The sequence below is a fragment of the Mesoplodon mirus genome (assembly GCF_964341445.2).
Source record: "Mesoplodon mirus genome assembly, chromosome: 3".
Classification (NCBI taxonomy): Eukaryota; Metazoa; Chordata; class Mammalia; order Artiodactyla; family Ziphiidae; genus Mesoplodon; species Mesoplodon mirus.
Genome location: NC_138978.1, coordinates 196,445,479 through 196,464,577, shown reverse-complemented (window position 1 = coordinate 196,464,577; position 19,099 = coordinate 196,445,479).

The following is a 19,099-nucleotide window of genomic DNA, read 5'->3' as shown; positions in this document are numbered from 1 at the left end:
AGAAATAGACAGAAATACAATAATAGTTGGGTACGTCAATATCCCATTTAAACAATGGGTAGATCATCCAGACAGAAAATCAATAAGGAAACATTGGATGTAAAAGACATGTTAGAGCTGATGGACTTAACAGACATTTATAGAACATTCCATCTATCACCAGAAGAATAAGATTCTTCTCAAGCATACATGGAGCTTTTTCCAGAATAGAACACATTAGCCGCAATATGTCTTAAAAAATTAAGAATATTGAAATCGTATCAGGCATCCTTTTCTGACAACAATGGTTTGAAACTAAGAGTAAGTTACAAAAAGAAAATTGGAAAATTTACAAACGTGGAGATTAAACAGCTTACTACTGAACAACAGGGTGAAAGGAGAAAAAAAAAATCAAACCTTTAGACAATTGAAAATGGGAAGACAACATACCAGAATTTATGGAGCACTTTAAAAGCAGTTCTAAGAGGGAAGATTATAGTGATAAATGCCCATATTAAGAAAAAAAAATGTCAAACAACCTATCTTTACACCTCAAGTAACAACAACAACAACAAAGAGGACAAATGAAGCCCAAACTTAGCAGAAGGCAGGAAATAACAAAGATCAGAGTGGAAACAAATCCAATAGAAAGTAAAGAGACACTAGAAAAGATCAATAAAACTAAGAGCTGATTCTTTGAAAAGATAAGCAAAATTGACAAACATTTAGCTAGATTTACCAAGAAAGAGAGAGTACTCAATAAATAAGATTATAAACAAAAGAGGGAACATTACAACTGACACACCACAAACAAAAAGGATCATAAGAGATTACTATGAACAGCTGTATGTCAACAAATCAGACAACAAAGAAGAAATGGATGAATTACTTGAAATGACACCCTACTAAAACTAAATAATGAAGAAATAGAAAATCTGAACAAACTAATTACTAGTAAGGAGATTGAATCAGTAATCAAAAACGTCACAACAAAGAAAAGTACAGTACTAGATGGCTTCACTGTGAATTCTAACAAACATTTTAAAAAGAATACCATTCCTTCTCAAACTCTTCCAAAATATATAAGAAAACACATTCAAACCTATTTTACAAGACCACCATTACCATGATACCAAAATGAAAGACACCACAAGAAAATAAAATTATATACCAATAAGTCTGATAAACAAAGATGCAAAAATCCTCAACAAAATACTAGCAAACCAAATTCAACAGAATATTAAAAGAATCATACACCAGTATTAAGTGGGATTTATTCAAGGGATGCAAGTATGGATCAACATTGGCAAATAAGTGTGATACACCACATTAACAAAATGTAGGATAAAATTCATATGATCATCTCAGTACATGCAGGAAAAGCATTTGACAAAACTTAACATCCATTTATGATAAAAACTCTCACAAAGTACATATAAAAGGAATGTACCTCAATATAATAAAGATCCTGTATGACAAGCCCACAGCTAAGAGCATACTCAATGGTGAAAAGCTGAAAGCTTTACATCTAATATCAGAAAAAGGACAAAATACCTGCTCTCAATACTTTTACTCAACATACTATTTGTATCCACAGCAATTGAACAAGAAAAAGAAATAAAGGGCATCCCCCCAAAAAGAAAACAGAAATATAGATCAATAGAACAGGATAGAAAGCACAGAGATAAACCCACACACATATGGACACCTTATCTTTGATAAAGGAGGCAAGAATATACAATGGAGAAAAGACAGCCTCTTCAATAAGTGGTGCTGGGAAAATTCAACAGCTACATGTAAAAGAATGAAATTAGAACACTCCCTAACACCATACACAAAAATAAACTCAAAATGGATTAAAGACCTAAAGGTAAGGCCAGACACTATCAAACTCTTAGAAGAAAACAGGCAGAACACTCTATGATACATATCACAGCAAGATCCTTTTTGACCCACCTCCTAGAGTAATGGAAATAAAAACAAAAATAAACAAATCTGACCAAATAAACTTAAAATCTTTTGCACGACAAAGGAAACCATAAACAAGATGAAAAGACAACTCTCAGAATGGGAAAAAATATATTTGCAAACGAAGCAACTGACAAAGGATTAATTTCCAAAATATGCAAGCAGCTTATGCAGCGCAATATCAAAGAAACAAAACAACCCAATCCAAAAATGGGCAGAAGACCTAAATAGACATTTCTCCAAAGAAGACATACAGATTGCCAACAAACACATGAAAAGATGCTCATCATCACTAATCATTAGAGAAATGCAAATCAAAACCACAATGAAGTATCACCTCACACCAGTCAGGATGGCTATCATCAAAAAATCTAGAAACAATAAATGCAGGAGAGGCTATAGACAAAAGGGAACCCTCCTGCATTGTTGGTGGTAATGTAAATTGGTGCAGCCACTATGGAGAACAGTATGGAGGTTCCTTATAAAACTAAAAATAGAACTACCATACAACCCAGCAATCCCACTACTGGACATATACCCTGAGAAAACCATAATTCAAAAAGAGTCATTTACTACAATGTTCATTGCAGCTCTATTTACAATAGCCAGGACATGGAAGCAGCCTAAATGTCCATTGACAGATGAACAGATAAAGAAGATGTGGCACATATAGACAATGGAATATTGCTCAGCCATAAAACGGAATGAAATTGAGTTATTTGTAGTGAGGTGGATGGACCTAGAGTCTGTCATACAGAGTGAAGTAGTCAGAAAGAGAAAAACAAATACCGTATGCTAATGCATATATATGAAATCTGAAAAAACAGTACTGATGAACCTAGTGGCAGGGCAGGAATAAAGAAGCAGACACAGAAAAGGAACTTGAGGACACAGAGGGGGAAGGCAAATCTGGGAGGAAGTGAGAGAGTAGCCTTGACATATACACACTACCAAATGTAAAATGGAGGGCTGGGGGAAGCTGCTTCATAGCACAGGGAGATCAGCTTGCTGCTTTGTGACAACCTGCAAGGGTGGGATAGGGAGGGTGGGAGGGAAGTTCAAGAGGGATGGCATATGGGGGTATATGTATACACAGAGCTGATTCACTTTGTTGTACAGCAGAACCTAACACAACATTGTAAAGCAATTATACTCCAATAAATATTTAAAAATATGTATATAATGGAGAAAAGACAGCCTCTTCAATAAGTGGTGGGAAAACTGGACAGCTACATGTAAAAGAGTGAAATTAGAACACTTCCTAACACCACACACACACACACACACACACACACACACACACAAAACTCAAAATGGATTAAATACCCAAACATAAGGCCAGCCACTATAACACTCTTAGAGGAAAACATAGGCAGAACACTCTATGACATAAATCACAGCAAGATCCTTTCTGACCCACCTCTTAGAGTAATGGAAATAAAAAGAAATATAAGCAAATTTGAAAATAAAATAAATAAAATAAAGTAAATAAAAGCCATCCAAATTGGAAAGTAAGAAATAAAACTGTCTTTATTTGGAAATGTCATAAAACCCTACAGTCTCTACCAAAAATTGTTAGAACTAATAAATAAATTTAATAATGTTGCAGGATATATAATCTATATAGAAAAATCAGTTGCATATCTATACACTAACGAACTGTCAGAGAGAAAGAAATTAAGAAAACAATACCACTTACGATCACATCAAATAGAATAAAATACCTAGGAATAAATTTAACAAGGAGGTGAAAGATCTGTACAATGAAAACTATAAGGCTCTGGAGGAAGAAATTGAAGAAGACACAAATAAATGGAAAGATATTCCATGGTCATGGATTGGAAGAATTACAGTTGTTAAAGTACAAATACTACACAAAGCAATCTACTGAATCAATATAATCCCTATCAAACTCCCAATGACATTTTTTTTACAGAAATAGAATAAACAATCCTAAAATTTCTATTGAACTACAGAAGACCTCAAATAGCCAAGGCAATCTTGAGACAAAGAACAAGTCTGAGGCATCATGCTTCCTGACTTCAAACTATGATACAAAGCTGTAGTAATTAAATCAGTACAGTATTGGCATAAACACAGACACAGATCAATGAAACAGAATTAAAAAAAACATACAGATAAACCAAATGCATATATGGTCAATTAATTTACAACATAGGAGACAAGAATGTACAATAGGGAAGGGTTAGTCTCTTCAATAAATGGTGTTGGGAATAGTAGACAGCCACATGTAAAAGAGTGAATCTGGACATCTCTTACACCAAGCATAAGACTCAACAAAGCACTTATTAAAGACTTGAATATAAGACCTGAACAATAAAACTCTTCGAAAAAATATAAGGGGTAAGCTCCTTGACATCAGTCTTGGCAATGATTGTTTGTTTGTTTGTTTTTTATATTGGACACCAAGAGCAAAGGCAACAAAAGTAAAATTAAACAAATGGGACCACAGTTGACCCTTGAACAACGTGGGTTTGAACTATACAGGCCCACTTATATGTGGAGTTTCTCAATAGAAAATACTGCAGTACTACACAGTCCATGGTTGGTTGAATTCTCTGATGTGGAGGAACCTTGGATACAGAGGGCTGATTATAAATTATACACAGATTAACTCCTGCATTGTTCAAATGCTGCATGGTATCACTTGTATGTGGGATCTAAAAGAAGTCATACTTATCAAAACAGAGAGTAGAAAAGTGATTTCTAGGAGATAGATGGTAGGGGACACAGGGGGAGGTTGGTAAAAAGGTACACACTTTCAGCTGTAAAATGAATAAGGTCTGAAAATCTAATGTAAAACACGGCGACTATTGTTGATTACACTGTCTTTTATAGTTGACATTTGCTAAGAGAGTAGAACTTAAATGTTTTCACACACACACACAAAAAGAAAGATAAATATGTTAGGTGATGGATGTGTTAACTCAATGGAGGGAATCCTTTCACTATACATATATTGAAGTATACATATTTCATATTATATACATATACCTATAAATCATGATATACATTTTAATTATTTTACCATTTTTTTTGTCAATCCTACCTCCATAAAGCTGAAATTAATGGGGGAAAAAAGGAGCACAATCAAATGTAATTTGTGGCATTGATTGGATCCTGATTTGAATAACTGTAAAATTAATGTTTGGGGAGAAGTAGTACATTTCAATATGGATTACATATTAAATAATTCTACTTTGTCAAATTTGAGAATGATATTGTCGTGATGGTGGAGAAAACCCTTAGTTGCTGGAGATTTTTGCATGAGATTCTGAAGCTCAGTCTAAGTTTGTCATATTTTCCTGTCACTTGAAACATGTAAAATTAGAATAAAACGAACGTACAGATGTTTGCACTGAGAAAAATCAAATAATTAAACAGAGAGAAAGAGAGACAGTGATGACATATGGTAGAAGTGGAGAAAACAAAACTCTTTCTCTAATCCTGATTCTGAGCGTTCATTTCATGTATCTGTGACTTACCAGGCATATTTGGTGTTTGGTGGGGTAGGGAAGATTGTGTTAAAATTTCGTATAATTTTCTTTAAGTAGTTCATTAAATATACACACACATAAGAACAATGTGGCAAATTATTATCAAATGTTGAATCTGGGTGGTGAACATATGGGTGTTTATTTTACTTATGATAAAAAACCATTGGAAAAATTGATGATCGTTGGAAAACCTTTTATATAGAGATAAAAGGATGTGTTTTTTTAATTGAAAGATAACTTTTCATATAATTTTATTTTATTTTTATAAATTTATTTGTTTTATTTTTGGCTGCATTGGGTCTTTGTTGCTGCACACAGACTTTCTCTAGTTGCGGTGAGGGGGTGTACTCTTCGTTGTGGTGCATGGGCTTCTCATTGCAGTGGCTTCTTTTGCTGTGGAGCATGGACTCTAGGCACACCAGCTTCAGTAGTTGTGGCACGCAGGCTGTAGAGTGCAGGCTTAGTAGTTGTGGCTCACGGGCTTAGTTGCTCCGTGGCATGTGGGATCTTCCTAGACCAGGGCTCGAACCTGTGTCTCCTGCATTGGCAGGTGGATTCTTAATGACTCTGCCACCAGGGAAGCCCCAGGATGTGTTCTTTTATTCATTTGTTTATTCATTGCATTTATTTATCAAACATTTACTGATTACTATGCTTGAGGAATTATAGGTTATAAGATTCAGCATTAATAAGCTACATACCTACCATTGAGAAGCACTTGTCTAATGATTCATGAACTTTTTTCCATATAATACCATATAGAAAATAGTAATATTTCTACAGCACAGTGGGGATAAAATGCAGTAGATTTGGAACACCTACATGGGGCTTGGGAAAATTATTATATTTTCTTTAAATAATAATTTTTGAAAAGGGAAATTAAATTCGAAAGATTAGGGGATATACTGAATATTAAATTTGTATAACAAATCCAAATAAAACTGTTTTAAAAATTTAAATGGCAAAGTTGAACTTACTGTGCTATTAACCAAGCATTGTCTCTTTTATTTCTTTCATTTTTATTAGTCCCATGTTACAGTGTTGACAGTTTCCTGGCAGGCTTGTAAAATAAGCAATTCTGTGATTGAGTGAGGCATTTTGACTTCAGATACAATTGAATGACCTTGTATCTCACTTCTGGAGCTCGTTCCAATAGTGTTATAAATAACGAAACTCTGAAAATAACTTTGTTTCTTATTTTGCATTTTCCATCTTTCAAAAAATCTTGTCATCATTTTTTGTGTAATATGTATATAGTTTTCTTGATCCCATTATTTTTTTTTAAATAACCTTCCCTTGCAAATAAGAAAACATAAGATATTTCATCTGAGGAAGAGAATATTTACCAGGCACATAAATCCAAATTTCATCTTATCTTTATTATGTTGCTTATTTAGTGAGTTTAACTTTTTTTTTTCATTTAGATTACCATGTCTGCCTTATGAATCTGATGACTCACCACCTTTAATCAAAAAGTTGCCATTATTTTTGGAAAATATATATTTTAATGAAATACATAGATTTAAAGATAAACTAACTAAGAAATATATCAGTCTTTATAGTGGCAGAAAATTTATTTAAAAATATTCAACATTCTTAAGAATATTGTAAAAGAAATCCATGAAAGTTTGAACTTAAATATGAGAGAAAATAGTATTAGAACATTAATTTTCATCAAATTAACAAATTATAAACATTCCATAAGATAGAAGTTTTATTTTCATTCATGTTTTATCAAATATTTAAAACATATATAATCTGAAAATGTAAAGGCTTATGGGTCACTTTAATGATAAATTGAATGCATTTATTATATTTTAAAAACTAAGCTTTTTTCGTCATTATAAAATGTTTGTAACCTTAACATTTTACTGACACACCTGTGTGCTGCCACACACTGGCTGGTACATAGTCTAGTGAGGAAGAGGAGTGATGCAGTGCATTAAGGACTAAAATACGCGCACCGAGAATTGCCGTCATGCCTGACTGGGGGTTAAGTGCGCTTGCCTGCATGAGTTGGAGGTGCGTGAAATGAACGTGCCAACTCAGCACGGAAAATTTTTTCTTTACTGTTACCTTGTATCTTGTTCTCTCTCTTTCATTTTTTGAATTTTTGTCAACGTAAACATCTGTACGTTAGTTTTCTCCTAATTTTAAATGTTTCAAGGGATAGGGAAGTATGGCAAACGCAGACTGAGCTTCAGAACTCACTCTACAGGCCAGTTTCATGAAGAAAGGAGTTTAGATGACCATGGTTGCAGACCTCGCAGAAGGGTCACTCTGCTTCCTCTTGCCCCCTCCTCATTTTCAAGCTTAGCTCTTATGAACATTTCTTACGCTATATTCTTCAAAATACAGTATTTTACTCAATTCCACGTCTAGGAGAAACACACTCAGTAATGTCAATAAAAAGCTTGTAAATACTTTTGCTTTCTCACTGTTATTTTAACTGAGAATTTTTATCATCTAGGAGTGATCACTTTAGAATAAAACTATAATTTTATTATTTCTTACAATCATCTATTCCTGAGTAGATTAAACCCAAGGAGTGGTAGTATGTCAACAATACAGCATTCTCTTTGAGCTTTCCAGTTTTTGCTCTTATAAGTCCTTTTAGAATAAACTTTGCATGTAAAATCTTAATGGCTAAGAAGTGCTGTGCCAGTCCTTGAAGGCATAAAGTAAATGGGGTTTGTTGTTAACAAGCTAATGTACTGAAAAAGACTTAGCCCAGGAAAACTTTGTCTTAATTTGACAATCTAGGCTGGTATATTCAGATGCCCACAAATCCATCATTGTTTTCTTACAGTATTTTCAATGCCACCTTATTGCACTGTTTTTATGCTCCCAAAGAGTCAGCAAGTGTAACCAAGCCCCCAGTAGATTTTTACCCCTGGGGCAAAGTTTCAGTCATTCCAGAAAATGAAAAAGAAAAGAAATCAGAAAATGATGCGTCACATCCTTCTCCTTGATTTCTGCTTAGATGGACAAAAGGAATTGCAGGTGTACTGCTGAAAGCCTAGGAGCAAAAGGAGTCTTAAGTGACTGCCCAGGAGTGGTACTTACCCCTGTGGTGGGGCTGCAAGTGGAAGTTCATCAGTAACTGTGGGCCAACAGAGCCTCTCTGATACTCTCCCAGAGAGCATCCAGACCACCTGGACGTGGCCCCTGCTCCTCACCTTCCCACCTCCCTTCAGCTCCTGCACACTGGAGAGGCCAGTGCAGCTCAGTGAGGAGGAGGAGTAGCACTAGAAAACACTAAGAGTTAGGTGACAGTGTCATCTGTCCCACACAGATAGCCAGGCCAAAAATTAGCTGAATTAAGGAAAGGGAGAAGTTTTTCTTCAAATGAGGTTGGAGATTTTCACTATTACATGGAATAGGGTGCTACTATTTATTAATAGAGAGTGGCAAGAAAAGTCCTGACACTTGCTCTAGATTCCTCCAAGAGACAAGAAAGGTTCTAACCCCACTGAATAAGTTTGATGGGACCAGAGAAAATTAAAATGAGTTGCTTTTATGATTGCACCTCGCATCCTTCATGTCGATGTGGCAGGTATGGGGCACAAATGTGGTCACACAGCTGTCACTAGTGATGTTCTAATTAGAGCTCAGGACTGACTTCAGAGACTTTGCTTGACCCAATTCAACAATTCAGATAAGTTGGAATTAATGTGTGACTAAGAAAAGTTAAAAAATAGGAGTTTTATTTTAATTGGAAATTCAGTCAGTAAACGTTTTTGAATATTTACATTTTGCTTGGTCTTGGGATGGATATAAATATTCTATTGAAAAGACCACTTCTCTCTCTAATTATGCTGCCTAGTTTATAATCCATAATACATAGTTAAGATATTCACTACCTTCAGATGCAGTATCATTAGTAATTAAAGCATAGTATGGACATTAGTGTGAGATGTGATTTTTCTCAACTAAGATTCAATTCAGTTAGGACTGTGAGCCCTTCTTCCATGGACTAGCTCTGTCAGCTACTTTCTCAGACCTTTGGTTTTCTCAGCTGTAAAAAATAGTATGGTTAATGCTACTTGCTCTGCCTACTTTAAATGATTGAATTATAATAAAGATTATTAAGTATATTTATAAATGAACATAACTATACATAATTTTATGAATATATGTGTATATGTATGTATACATCTTAGTCTGCTTGGGATCCCAAAACTACATAGCATGTAGTGATGTAACACTACGTAGCATGTAGTGGTGTAACATAGAATGTTCTGTGGTGATGTTAACCGCAGAACTTTATTTTGCAGTCCCGGAGGCTGGGAAGTCCAAGATCATAGTGCCAGCCAATTCTGTTTCTGGGAAGAGCTTTCTTCCTGGTTGGCTGACATCTGACTTCTTGCTCTGTCCTCACTTGGCCTTTCCCTCTCTCTCTTCCTCTTCTTGTAAAGCCACTAATCCCATCATGAAGGATCCACTCTCATGACCTAATCTAACCCTAATTACATCCCAAAGACCCCATCTCCAAATATTACCACACTCAGGGTTTAGGGCTTCAACATAGCAATTCAATTCATACAAGATAGATAACAGATGGCCTCTGACTTACAGTGGTAGTTCAACTCATGAGTTTTTGACTTTATGATGGTGCAAAAGTGATACACATTCAGTAGAAACAATGTTTTGAATTCTGAATTTGGAGATTTTATCAGGCTAGTGATGTGTGGAATAACTCTCTCTCATGTTGCTGGGCTACAGCAGCCTCAGCTTCCAGGCAGCCCGGTGATCACAGAGGTAAACACCAATATATTTACAACCATTCTGTATCCAGACAACCATTCTGTTTTTCACTTTCAGCACAGTAGTCAACATGAGATATTCAACACTTTATTGTAAAATAGGATTTGAGTTAGATAATTTTGCCCAATGGTAGGCTAATTTAAGTGTTCTGAGCACATTTAAGGTTGGCTGGGCTAAGTTATGATATTCAGTAGGTTAGCTGCATTAAATGAATTTTATTATGATATTATGGAATCATAATGAAATGATTTTTTTCATTTATGATAAAAATGAATTTTTTAGTTTTCACTTTATTTCATTCAAAAATATTATTTAACTTACTGTATTTTTAACTTGCAATAGGTTCATCAGGATGTAATCCTATCCTAAATTGAGGCAGATCTATATAAATAGGAATATAGAAGCCCTAATCCCTAATATGATGATATTTGGAGATGGAGGCATTTAGGAGGTAATACCTATAAATATATTAAAATAAATAAATAAATAATAAATCTATTTAATTCTCTAAATATTTTAGAGCCTTTTAAAGACTCTTTGGGAAATCTAAAAGAATTATTGACACTATAACTTATTAAAAGGTAGCTTATTATTCAGTTGGAGTGGGGGTGGGACGTTTCTTTAGACAACTCACTATAACACAGAGCAGCATAAATTAAATACAACAACAATGGCCCAAGATACATGCTTATGACAGAGAAGCATAGACGAAATTAATTCCAGGTGGAGGAGGTAAACGACGCCTTCCCAAAGTTATACCATTTTATTTGGGTCTGCAGCAGAACTCACCAATGGCCATTATTTGCAAATAAGATGCTGATAAATTTCAGTGTTTTGTTGCCATGGGCTTCCCTGGCCTTACCCTCTGGTCAAGGGGTGAATACTGATTACTTTACACCGGTGTTTGTCAACCTTTTCTTTCAATATCTTACCTCCTCAGGAGGCTTTTCAGACTTGTTTTTTCCTAATACTAATTATCCTTCCACATGAAAATTTAATACCACCAACGTGCCGTGTATCTGTTTGTATACTGCATGTATATCTATCCTTTGAACATAAGGAGAGTAAGATTTTTTTTTTTTTTTTTTTTTTTTGTGGTACGCGGGCCTCTCACTGCTGTGGTCTCTCCCATTGTGGATCACAGGCTCCGGTCGTGCAGGCTCAGCAGCCATGGCCCATGGGCCCAGCCACTCCGTGGCATGTGGGATCCTCCCAGACTGGGGCACGAACCCTTGTCCCTTGCATCTGCAGGTGGACTCTCAACCACTGCACCACCAGGGAAGCCAGACAGTAAGAAATTTTTTATCATCCAACCACCAGGTATTGCCCTCTTGCATGGGGGTAATATCATTCCTGTTGTTTAAAACCAATCGTGGTAATTCCTTTCCTTTCCTTAGTCAGGGCAGGTAATGTAGCAGTGATCAGTAAGCTACAAGCGGAACACTGAGAAAGGATGTGAGCTACAAATGTGACCTTTCTTGCTTTTAAATACAGTCGTGTTAGGATGTGATGATTAGAGCTGCAACGATTTTGCCACCATGAGGGAAAAAGTGGAAGGATTCAGGGAAGTTAATGTATCGTTCTGTCACCTTGAGATACTAAATGAAGCAACTCTGGACTTTCTTTTCTTCCAGACTTCTTGATATGTGAGATAATAGAGGTCCTTAGTTTAAAAATCATATTTAGTTGATACTTTGTTGCTTAATGATGAAAGTATCTTATCCAACATGCGTGTTAAAATGTGGTAACACTTTGATAGGCAGAGACGTCCAGAGTCAGAGAACTCCATGGACAAATGTAAGAAAGGCTTAAAAGAGACTGAAATTTCTGGCATAAAGGCAAATATAGAAAATATGATGGGCATAAAAGAATATGAGGCTAGAATAATACAATGAAACCAGATGCTGAAGGCATTGTTTTTCAAATTAAATAATATTTTTTTTTGAAATTTTTTTTAAAGCAGGACCCTCTGACTCATATTTGGAAAGAATACAAATGTCAATTTTGTATGGGAAGAGACATTGGAGATAGTGTGAGTATGACATGATTGTGCAGTGGGAATGTGTGGATGGAAATGCATGTGAAACCTACACAGAAATAGAATATGTAGAACTTGCAGAATAATGAGGAGTATAGAGTGGGGGAGAGAGAAAGAGGAATTAATGATGATTCAAAGTTTCTAGGCTTGATGTGTCAGAGAAAAATGGCAGCATTAACTGAGATGAAGATTAGAATGAAAAATTTGGGGATTGGGAATAAGAAGCATATAAAATTATAGCAAGTTGGAATATTTTGAATTTCAGATGCCAGTAGAATATGATGATGGAAATACTCACCAGGACTTGGATATAATAATAATATATTACACAAGTATTTACTCTTCTGCAGTTTTTACTCAATTATCTTTCCAAATCAGCAAACGGGGATTATGGAATAATCCTTTCTCTAATAATTAACAGGACATTCCAGAAGAATAAATATGAATGTATTTTTCCAAACACCCACAAAAAAGCAGAACTTTTGGTCATTAAAAATTCCCAGACTCTTCTTTTCAACCAATTCAGAGTGACATTCATATATTAGTGAACTTCATGTAGGCTGTAATTTGATTTTATCAGTCATTAATCTTTTTGTTTTCTGAATTTTCTAGAATATTCGGAGGTATAGTGTAAATCAAATATGGAATCTTTACATGTGTATAAAAATATAAACACTTCCTGAAATCATCTGTCTTCAGAATTGAAAAGCTATAATAAGGAACATACACAGTATAAATCTGAAAATACTCACTTCTAAACCAGAGCTATGTGAGAGCCCTACGTTGGTGCTAGTTAAGAACAAAAGTAATACAGGTTATAAGCCCCCCACCTTCCAAAATCAAAACAAAAAAACACCACCAACGTTTGCAGTGTGAGCATCTTACTGCCCCTCAACTCATTATTTTAAAGAGGACCCTTTTTAAACAGAGTCTTCAGTGTTTTAGATTCTTGCCCATATGGTTTGACCTTCTTCAGACTGACTTCAGAGGGATGCTTTTGCTGGAAAACTTAGACACTAAAGCCTCAAAAGGAAAATTCCCCAGTAGCACTTCAGAAGAATGGAGGAGGAAGTGTTTCACAAATTCTTAGGGAAAGGAAAATAATTTGTTTGCATGTTTTTATGGAATTAGGCAGTTCATAATACTCAGTACCAGTAGCCTCTATCTCTATTAAAGAGTCCTTTGGTTTGTCCTTTTCTCTTTTCACTGCATATGTCTACTCTCAGCCTCCCTTCACCAGGGGACCGTGATTCTAACATGTGGCGTGTGGGGTTCAGCCACAAGCCCATGATGGATGCTGTTCGTGGTGGGTATTCTTACATTGTGCATAAGTTTAAAATCTCACCAGGCACCGGGAGGGTCCTTGATTTTTAAACAGAATGATTCCTCTCAATTCATATCGACTCTTACCAAGAAAATTCACATATCTTCAACCAAAAGTACTCTTCAAGTTGGAGAGACATAATTTTAAAAAACTCAAGAATACCAAAATGCTTTAAGTAAATTGAACAAACGATACTTTGAAATAAAGTTACATTGAATCACAGTTTTTTTTTTTATGTAGGAATATTGCAAGAACACTCTGATTTCCAGATTCCCATTTCAAACACAAAACCACAGAAGCCCCTGTCAAAGTATGGCATCACTCTGAATGAAGTATTTTTAGCTCCATACCACAGGACGCTGTTTTCCAAGCATTACTAAACAAGGGGAAGCAAATTGTCTTTTCTGTTCTGATTCACTACCTCAAGGCAAAATAAAGTAAGAACGACAGGAAAAGGAAAGTTGGAACAAAGTCTCTCACATGTGGGTGTCTACGAATCTGAGAAGGCTGATGTGCAGAAACCAGCTGATGTACAAACTAGTAGTTAGGTCATGCCCACTAGATAAGGGCAAAGAAAAGTTTGATTTTGAAACTTCAGCTAAACAATGGTAATTTTATAAAAATTATTTTCACTTGAAAAAATACTTTTTTATGACATTAAATATATTTATTAAAATAATTTATTTCCACTACTAATTCCAAAAGAGTGCTAAAGATAAGGCCCTTTAGATAATTTTTTAATGTCATATTTAAAATATCATAAGCTGCACAAAACTTTTAATTTGAATGTTATTCACAATTCATTTTGTTCTGTAGTATTTAAATTTAAATAACAAAGAGCTTCAACTATAATCTCTTGATTTTTTAAAACAGTTTAATGGTTTTTAGTACATTCACAGAGTTGTGCAACAATCATCATGATCCAGTTTTGGAATACTTTCATCATCCCCCAAAGAAACCCTGTACCCACTAACAATTGCTACCTATTTCTTCCAACCCCACCCTTTCCAGGCTTTAGGCAACCACTAATCTACTGTCTGTTTCTATGGATTTGCCTGTTCTGGACATTTTACATAAAAGGAATCATACAGTATATGGTGTTTTGTGATTGGCTTCTTTTACTTAGTATGAGGTTTTCAAGTTTCATTCATGTTTAGGACTTATCAGTACTTCATTCCTATTCCTTTTTTATGGCCTAATAATTTTCAATCGTATGGATATACCTCATCACTTATCTCTCCACTCATCCACTGATAGACATTTGGGTGGTTTCCACTTTTTGACTTTCATGAGTAACGTCGATAAGAATGGTCATGTATATATCCATTTTGTGTGGACATATGTTTTATGTCTCATAGATATATACCTATGAGAGGAATTGCTGGGCCATATAACAACTTAATACTTAACACTTTGAAGAACAGCCAAACTGTTTTCCAAAATGGTGGCACCAGTTTCCATTCCCATTGTCAATGTACAAGTGTTCCTATTTCTCCACATCCTTGTCAACACTGTTTGTCTTTTTGATTATAGTCATCCTGTTGTATTATATATGAAGTGGTAGACTATTGATATGTCAATTTGCATTTCCTTAATGTCTAATGATATTGAGCAAGTATTTATGTGCTTATTGTCCATTTGTATAATTTGTTTGGAGAAATATGTATTCAAATCCTTTGCCTATTTCTAATTGGGTTATTTTTCTTTTTTTTATTATAGTGTTGCAAGAAATTCTTTCTATGTTCTGGATACAAGTTCCTTATTAAATATGTGATTTGAAAATATTTTCTCCCATTCTAGGGATTGCTTTCTCATTTTCTTGATGGTATAGTTTGCAGACATTTTTTTTTTTTTGATGAAGCCCAATGTATCTATTCTTTTCTTTTGTCACTTGTGTTTTTGGTGTCTCATCTAAGAAACCATTGCTTAACCCAAGGTTGAAAAAATTTACACCTATATTTTCTTTTAAGAGTTGTACTCTCTTGATTTTATTTAAAATCAAGATAGAAGAAAGAAGGATTTCTTTGAAAGAAAAGGAAGAGAAATACTAAAAGTAAAGAAAAAGAGGAAAAGGAAGGAAAGAAAAAAACATCATAGGCCTTTTGAATGCAGGAAATGTGTTTTTGCAGGACCCTTTTGAAGCTATTTAACTGATGGGAATTTCCAGAGAACAACTAACTTGCTTTTAAAGACTCAGGGAACCTTAGAGAAGAGAGACTGTTCCTGAAGCGTTTTGTTCACTGCTCCTTTTGCCAACCCTGTGGCAAAAGGGTTGCCACAGAGAGGATCAGAGAGGATCAGAGAGGCTGCTGGAGCTACAGAAGGTGCTGGCCTTTGGGGCCGGGGCTGAGGCCGGGGTGGGGCAGGAGATGGAGCAGGGCTGGAGCTGAGTGTAGGACTGCAGGGGGACAAGGTAGCCAAACTTCCCCCAGGCATAAGGCTTTTCTTCCCCTCTTGTGTTAGTTTCTTAGGGCTGGCGTTTCAAAGTGTCACAAACTGGGTACTTAAAATAAGAGGAATTTATAGTTCTGGAGGCTAGAAATCCCAAATGGAGGTTCCATCAGAGGCCCAGGCCTGTTCCCTGGCTTCTGGAAGTTGCTGGCACTCTCTGGCCCTCCATGGCTTGTAGGTGCATTACTGCAGTCTCCCCCTCCATCTTGGATTGGCACCTTCCCTCTGTGTCTGTGCATGTCTGTGTCCAAGTTTTCCACATCTTATAGGTCTCATCCTAATCCAGCATGACCCCATCTTAACTCGATTACATCCGCAAAGAGTCTTTCTAAATAAGGCCAAATTCAGAGGTTCCAGCTGCATGTGAATTTGGGGGGAATACTATTCAAAACAGTACCTCTCTTTGATATGTCTTTTGGGGCTCGGACTCACGTTCCAGGACCAAGAAACATGACATGTGTGGGAAAGAAGCTAACCAACAAGAGGATGTTGTTAAGACTTCTGATAATGACTAAACCCAAGGTATATCCTAAGCTGTATGGAAATCACATTAAAAATTATTATCAGATTCTACTATTTTAAAGGATCTAGGTTGTATCTTGCTTTGTTAGAGAACTACTTGAACACATTTTATGTTTCTGTTCCCAGTGCTGGCTTTCACTTTGAATGAGTTAAAAGTGTCTGACTTCACACCCTCTCTGAACAGAGCTACTGTGAGTTTTTCAGATGCTACAGAGTGACCTACTTTAGATTACCAAAACTGGAGGTGTGAAAAAAAAGTAAAATCAATTTTGGTAACTAAAAGGAGGAAGTGGAGGTGTAGAAGATCACAGAAAGCTGTTAGTTGCACTCTCATGCTGGCAGTGTGTAGGAAGATCCAAGGAACCATCTGTTTGTAAAGTCTCTAGATATGTTTTAACAGTCATACATACAAGCATCCATAGATATTCACCTCAGAAAAAGATTCTATCACATTAATGTCACTTAGGCGTGCTAGTGGTATTTGATACTATATAAGAATCATTTTTTAAAAATAAAGGGATACATAATAATATGTATAAAGCAGTATGGTAGTCTAAAGTAGCATACAATTTTTAAAAATTTATTTTATTAAAGTATAGTTGATTTACAATGTTGTGTTAATTTCTGCTGTACAGCAAACTGATTCAGTTACATATATGTATACATTTGTTTCTATATATTCTTTTCCATTATGGTTTATCACAAGATATTGAGTGTATTTCCCTGTGCTATACAGTAGGACCTTGTTGTTCATCCATTCTGTATATAATAGTTTGTATCTGCTAATCCCAAACTCCCAATCCTTCCCTCCCCAAGCCCCCTCCCCCTTGGCAACCACAAATCTGTTCTCTATGTCTCTGAGTCTGTTTCTGTTTCATAGATAAGTTCCCTTGTGCAATATTTTAGATTCCACATGTAAGTGATATCAGATGATATTTGTCTTTCTTTGTCTGGCTTACTTCACTTAGTATGATCATCTCTAGGTCCATCCATGTTGCTTCAAATGGCATTATTTCATTCCTTTTTATGCCCAAGTAGTATTCCATTGGTATTCAAATTATTTTTAAGTCTCTTATGAGCCTAATATTTGAATACAACTTGGATTTATTATTTGCCCTATCATCTCCATCTACATTCATGATTTGTTTCTGTGTAGTTCAATTCTGTCTCCTGTTAGATGAAGTTACACTGAATTAACAAATACAAACATCTTAAAAGCATAAAACAAATTTTTTCTTCTTATTCCTACAAAGTTGCATGTTGATGGATGTCAGTCCGTTTGGGCTGCTAAAATAAAATACTATACACTAGGTGGCTTATATACAACTGAAATTTATTTTTAAAGTCTGGAGGCTGAGAAGTCCAAGATCATTACACCAGCAGATCTGGTGCCTCATAAGAGCTGACTCCTCACTGGTAGCCAACTGTCTTCTATCTGTAACCTCACAGGGTGGAAGGAGTGAGGAAACTCTCCTGGGTCTCTTTTATAAAGGCACAAACTCCATTCATGAAGACTCCACCCTCATGTCCTAATCACCTCCATGAGGACCCACGTCTTAATACCATCACTTTGAGGGCTAGGATTTTGGCATATGAATTTTGGGAGGTCACAAACATTCAGACCATAGTATTGGGTCCTCTCCTTCATCTGGTAATATAGGTAGCATTAAGGATAGTCTCCAGTGGTCTCTTTTTGTATTTATGCCCTCTACATCTCCATAAGTTATCTCCTTTTCTTGAGTAGAGATTGGACTTGTTGACTCACATCAGTGAATAAAACACTGAAGAAGTACAGAGTATCAATTCCAAGATTAGTTTATAAAAGACCATGGCTTTCATCTCTCACTTTCTCTTGGAACACTTATCCCTGGGGAAAGTCAACTGCCATGTTATGAGTGGACCTTAAGGAGAGGCACACATATAAAGGGACCAAGGCATGTCAACACACATGAGTGAGCTTGGAAATAGATCCTGCCTCACCACAGCTGAGCCTTCAGAGTAGACGATGACCCCAGAGAACAGCCTAACAGCAATCTTGTGAGAGAGCTTGAACAAGAGGCACCCAGCTAAGCTGTGCTTCGTTTCCTAACCCACAAAAACTGCGAGATAATAAATGTTTGCTCGTGGGTCATCTGTTATGCAGCAATTGATAACTAATACACCTGGCAGCTTGGGGATTCAGGGATTCTCCATCTTGTGGTATCACCATAGCAACATGAGACTGGCTTTGGAGAGTCCCTTCCTGAATTGACACACACGCCTCCTACCCACAGCTCACTGGTTGGAATTGGTCATTTGAGCCTAACCTAACCTACCTCAAGGGAGGCTGAGAGAAACAGGGAAGTGCATGCAATTCTCTGTGGACATCACTGTCTATAACATGGTCATTTACTCCATCCATTCAATCAAACATTCATTCAACAAACGTCTTAAAAATCTCTAGTGTGCTAAAAAACAAACAAACAAACAAACAACATTTCCTCAACACTGTCACCTCATTAAGTTAAAATCCCATTTCCCCCTTCATTGCAG